The sequence below is a fragment of the Mauremys reevesii genome, linkage group 2 (assembly GCF_016161935.1).
Source record: "Mauremys reevesii isolate NIE-2019 linkage group 2, ASM1616193v1, whole genome shotgun sequence".
NCBI classification, from domain to species: Eukaryota; Metazoa; Chordata; order Testudines; family Geoemydidae; genus Mauremys; species Mauremys reevesii.
In genome coordinates this window covers 286576263-286582327 of record NC_052624.1, presented here as the reverse complement: position 1 = coordinate 286582327, position 6065 = coordinate 286576263, and positions in this window count along the sequence as shown.

Here is a 6065-nt window from a genome sequence, read left to right as displayed (position 1 = left end):
AACCTAACCCTCCCTTGCCGCAATTTAAGCCCATTGCTTCTGGCCCTTTCCTCAGGGGTTAACAAGAACAATTTTTCTCCCTCTTCCTTGTAACAACCTTTAATGTACTAGAAAACTATTATCATGTCCCCTCTCAGTCATCTCTTTTCCAGACTAAACAAATCCAATGTTTTCAACCTTCCCCGGGGCCGCCCGGGGGGAGTGGGGCAAGTGGGGCAATTTGCCCTGGGCCCCCACGAGAATACAGTATTCTATAGTATTGCAACTTTTTTTAATGGAAGGGGCCCCCAAAATTACTTTGCCCCAGGCCCCCTGAATCCTCTGGGTGGCCCTGACCTTCCCGCAGAGCTCGTGGTTTCCAGCCCTTTTATCCTTTTTGTTGCTCTTCTCTGGACACTCTCTAGTTTGTCCACATCTTTTCTGAAACACAGCGCCCAGAACTGGACATGATATTCCAGTTGAGGTCTAACCAGCGCAGAGTAGAGCCGAAGAATCACTTCTCGTGTCTTGCTTACAACACTCCTGCTAATACAGCCCAGAATGATGTTTGCTTTTTTGCAACAGTGTTATGCTGTTGACTCATATCTAGCTTGTGATCCACTATGACCCCCCAGATCCCTTTCTGCAGTATCCTTCCTATGCACTCATTTCCCATTTTGTATGTATGCAACTGATTGTTCCTTCCTAAGTGGAGCACTTTGCATTTCTCCTTATTGGATTTCATCCTATTTACGTCAGACCATTTCTCCAGTTTGTCCAGATTGTTTTGAATTTTAAGCCTATCCTCCAAAGCACCTGCAACCCCTCCTAGCTTGGTATTGTCCACAAACATTACAAGTGTATGTCATGGAGGGTGGGGAAGTCAGGGCCCTGCACCCCTCTTCCTGAGATTCACTGTGACTCTCAGCCAGCCAGTAAAACAGAAGGTTTATTAGATGACAGGAACACAATCCCAAGCGGAGCGTGTAGGCACAACCAGAACCCCTCAGTCAAGTCCTTCTGGGGGGTTCAGGGAGCTTAGACCCCAGCTTGGGGTTCCCTACGTTGCACCTCCCAGCCCAAGACTGAAAAACAAAACTCCTCCAGCAGCTCTTTCCCCTCCCCCCAGCTCCTCCTCTCCTTTGTTCAGTCTCCCAGGCAGAAGGTGTCACTTCTCCCAACCCCACTCCTGGCTCAGGTTACAGCTCAGGTAGCTTCCTTCAAGGAAAGTCCCCCCATCCCCAATGTAACTCTCCTGCAACCTTCCCAGGTCAAATCCGCCCTGCTTCCTGCTCCGTCACAGTGTACTATATGCCCTGCTGGCCAAGACCTTGAGAGCCCAGGGCTACGAAGTCCGGGTACACGCCCTGATCGTGGGAGCCTGGGGCTCGTGGGACCCCCACAACAAGCCGGTTCTGAGAGCGTGTGGGGTCGGTCGATGTTACACCCGGCTCATGAGACAGCTCATGGTGTCTGACACCATCAGGTGGTCTGGAGACATTTATACCGAACACATCACCGGACACCGCCAATACCACACCGAGTAATCGAGACAGCCAACCAGGGAAATAACCCACTTCCTTCCCTGACCGACCAAGGGACGCACCCCACCAATGTACCTATCCGCTCCACCGATACTGGCTTGGACTCCTTATTCATTCCATGGGTGGCGTACCCGAGCCCACTTATCCACTGACACTTTAAAAACCCTTGCACCCCAGTCTGGGTCTATGCCGGATATGCAATATGTATGTATCTTTTCATCCTTGCAAACGATATCTGTAACCCCCCATAACCCAAGCCTGACCCCAGATGTACAGTACCTTCCCTCTCAACCTGTGTATATTTCATTTCAAACATTTACTTTAATAAAAATTTTAAATCTGTGCCATTACTGATGAAGATATTGACCAGAACCAGACCCAGAAGCGATCCCTGTGGAACCCCACTCGTTACACCCTTCCAGCATAACTGTGAACCACTGATAACTACTCTCTGGGAACGGTTTTCCAACCAGTTTTGTACCCACCTTATTGTAGCTCCATCTAGGTTGCATTTCCCTAATTTGTTTATGAGAAGGTCATGCAAGACAGTATCAAAAGCTTCACTAATGTCAAGATATACCACATCTACTGCTTCCCCCCTATCCACAGGGCTTGTTACTCTGGCAACGAAAGCTGTTAGCTTGGTTTGACACGATTTGTTCTTGACAAATCCATGCAGACTGTTACTTATCACATATTATCTTCTAGATGTTTGCAAATTGATTGCTTAATTATTTGCTCCAGTATCTTTCCGGGTATTGAAGTTAAGCTGACTGGTCTGTAATTCCCTGGGTTCTCTTTATTCCCCTTTTTATAGATTAGCACTATATTTGCCCTTTTCCAGTCCACTGGAATCTCTCCCATCTTCCAGTTTTCAAAGATAATCGCTAATGGCTCAGATATCTCCTCAGTCAGCTCCTCGAGTATTCTAGGCTGCATTTCATCAGGTCCTGGTGACTTGAAAATCTCTAGCTTGTCTAAAAGCAGCAAAGAGTCCTGTGGCACCTTATAGACTAACAGACGTTTTGCAGCATGAGCTTGAATACCCACTTAAGCAGTGGAAATTTCCAGGGCAGGTGTGTATATATAAGCAAGCAAGAAGCAAGTTAGAGATAACGAGGTTAGATCAATCAGGAGGATGGGGCCCTGTTCCAGCAGCTGAGGTGAAAACCAAGGAGGAGAAACTGGTTCTCCATTCACAGTCTTTGTTTAGTCCTAAGCTGATGGTGTTAAATTTGCAGATGAACTGGAGCTCAGCAGTTTCTCTTTGGAGTCTGGTCCTAAAGTTTTTTTGCTGTAAGATGGCCACCTTAAAATCTGCTATTGTGTGGCCAGGGAGGTTGAAGTGTTCTCCTACAGGTTTTTGTATATTGCCATTCCTAATGTCTGATTTGTGTCCATTTATCCTTTTCCTTAGAGACTGTCCAGTTTGGCCGATGTACATAGCAGAGGGGCATTGCTGGCATATGATGGCATATATTACATTGGTGGACGTGCAGTTTTTAACTTGTTCTTTCCCTATTTTAGCCTCTGATCCTACCTCATTTTCACTGGCATTCACTATGTTAGACATCCAATCACTACTAACCTTTTTGGTGAAAACTGAGACAAAGTCATTTAGCACTTCTACTGTTTCCACATTTTCTATTACTCAATGTGTGGGTCGGGGGAACAGTAATTGGCTCTCGCGGACTCTCAGGATCTCATAGACTTTAAGGTCAGAAGGGACCATTATGATCATCTAGTCTGACCTCCTGCACAATGCAGGCCACAGAATCTCACCTACCCACTCCTGTAACAAACCCCCAACCTCTGTCTGAGCTACTGAAGTCCTCAAATTGTGCTTTAAAGACCTCAAGGTGCAGAAAATCCTCCAGCAAGTGACCTGTGCCCCACACTGCAGAGGAAGGTGAAAAACCTCCATGGCCTCTGCCAATCTGCCCTGGAGGAAAATTCCTTCCCGACCCCAAATATAACGATCAGTTAAACCCTGAGCATGTGGGCAAGACTCACCAGCCAGACATCCAGGAAAGAATTCTCTGTAGTAACTGAGATCCCACCCCATCTAACATCCCATCACAGACCATTGGGCATACTTACCGTTAATAGTCAAAGATTAATTAATTGCCAAAATTAGGCTATCCCATCCTACCATCCCCTCCATAAACTGATCAAGCTTAGTCTTGAAGCCAGATATGTCTTTTGCCCCCATTGCTCCCCTTGGGAGGCTGTTCCTCAGCTTCACTCCTCTGATGGTTAGAAACCTTCATCTAATTTCAAGTCTAAACTTCCTGATGGCCAGTTTATATCCATTTGTTCTTGTGTCCACATTGGTACTGAGCTTAAATAATTCCTCTCCCTCCCTGATATTTATCCCTCTGATATATTTATAGAGAGCAATCATATCCCCCCTCAACCTTCTTTTGGTTAGGCTAAACAAGCCAAGCTCTTTGAGTCTCCTTTCATAAGACAGGTTTTCCATTCCTCAGATCATCCTAGTAGCCCTTCTCTGTACCTGTTCCAGTTTGAATTCATCCTTCTTAAGCATGAGAGACCAGAACTGCACACAGTATTCCAGATGGGGTCTCACCAGTGCCTTGTATAATGGTACTAACACCTTATCTTTTCTGGAAATACCTCGCCTGATGCATCCTAAAACCGCATTCGTTTTTTTAACGGCCATATCACATTGGCGGCTCATAGTCATCCTGTGATCAACCAATACTCCGAGGTCCTTCTCCTCCTCTGTTACTTCCAACTGATGTGTCCCCAATTTATAACTAAAATTCTTGTTATTAATCCCTAAATGCATGACCTTGCACTTTTCACTATTAAATTTCATCCTATTACTATTACTCCAGTTTACAAGCTCATCCAGATCTTCCTGTATGATATCCCGGTCCTTCTCTGTGTTAGCAATACCTCCCAGCTTTGTGTCATCCGCAAACTTTATTAGCACATTCCCGCTTTTTGTGCCAAGGTCAATAATAAAAAGATTGGTCCCCAAACCGATCCCTGAGGAACTCCACTAGTAACCTCCCTCCAGCCTGACAGTTCACCTTTCAGTACGACCCGTTGTAGTCTCCCCTTTAACCAGTTCCTTATCCACCTTTCAGTTTTCATATTGATCCCCATCTTTTCCAATTTAGCTAATAATTCCCCATAATATCAAATGCCTTACTGAAATCGAGCTAAATTAGATCCATGGCGTTTCCTTTGTCTAAAAAATCTGTTACCTTCTCAAAGAAGGAGATCAGGTTGGTTTGGCTCGATCTACCTTTTGTAAAACCATGTTGTAATTTGTCCCAATTACCATTGACCACAATGTCCTTAACTACTTTCTCCTTCAAAAAAAAATTTTTTCCCCAAGACCTTACATACTACAGATGTCAAACTGACAGGCCTGTAGTTACCCAGATCACTTTTTTCCCCCTTTCTTAGTTCCTATTTTTATGTTAGCAATTCTCCAGTCATACGGTACAACCGCTGAGTTTACTGATTAATTAAAAATTCTTACTAATGGGCTTGCAATTTCATGTGCCAGTTCCTTTAATATTCTTGGATGAAGATTATCTGGGCACTCCAATTTCATCCCATTAAGATGTTCGAATTTGGCTTCTACCTCGGATGTGGTAATATCTACCTCCATATCCTCATTCCCATTTGTCATCCTGCCATTATCCCTAAGCTCCTCATTAGCCTCATTAAAGACTGAAGCATGCCTAGATTATCCTTAACCTCCATTCCATCCTCAGTGTTTAGCGATCCCACTTCTTCTTTCTTCTTATTTATATGGCTAAGAACCTTTTACTATTGGTTTTAATTCCCTTTGCAAGGTCCAACTCAACATGGCTTTTGGCCTTTCTCACTTCATCGCTACATGTTCTGACCTCAATAAGGCAGCTTTCCTTGCTAATCCTTCCCATCTTCCACTCCTTGTGCCCTCTCGGCTCTGTATGGCCCCTGGGAGAAACCCTCTGCAGTGTGACAGCCCTTCTCAAGGGTTGCACTCGCTCTGTGGGGTTAGGCCCTTTGGCTCCGCCCTTAGTATCAGTTTGCATCAGCACCGCCCCCAGCCCTGTGTCCGAGGCGCCGGTGAACACCAGGAAGGTTTGTTAAAATCCGGGTTTACCAGCACCGGGCCCTGGATAAGTGCCCCCTTCAGCGCACAGAGAGCCCTCTGGCACTGCTCAGTCCAGACCACCTTGTCCGGCTTCCCCTTCCTACACAGCCCCGTGAGGGGAGCCGCCAGGGAGCTAACATGGGGCACAAACCTCCGGTAGTACCCGGCCATCCCAATGACAGCCTGGACCTGCTTCTCAGTCTGGGGAGCGGCCAGTCCTGGATCGCCTCCACCTGGGCCGGCCCCGGCTTCGGGTGGCCGCCCCCCACCTTGTGGCCCAGGTATGACACCTCTGCCATCCCCACCTTGCACTTTTCAGCTTTTATGGTCAGTCCTGCACCCTGGAGGCGACCCAGCACCCTCTTCACCTGGGGGACATGGTCCTCCCAGGTCTGGCTAAAGACACAGATATCGTCAAT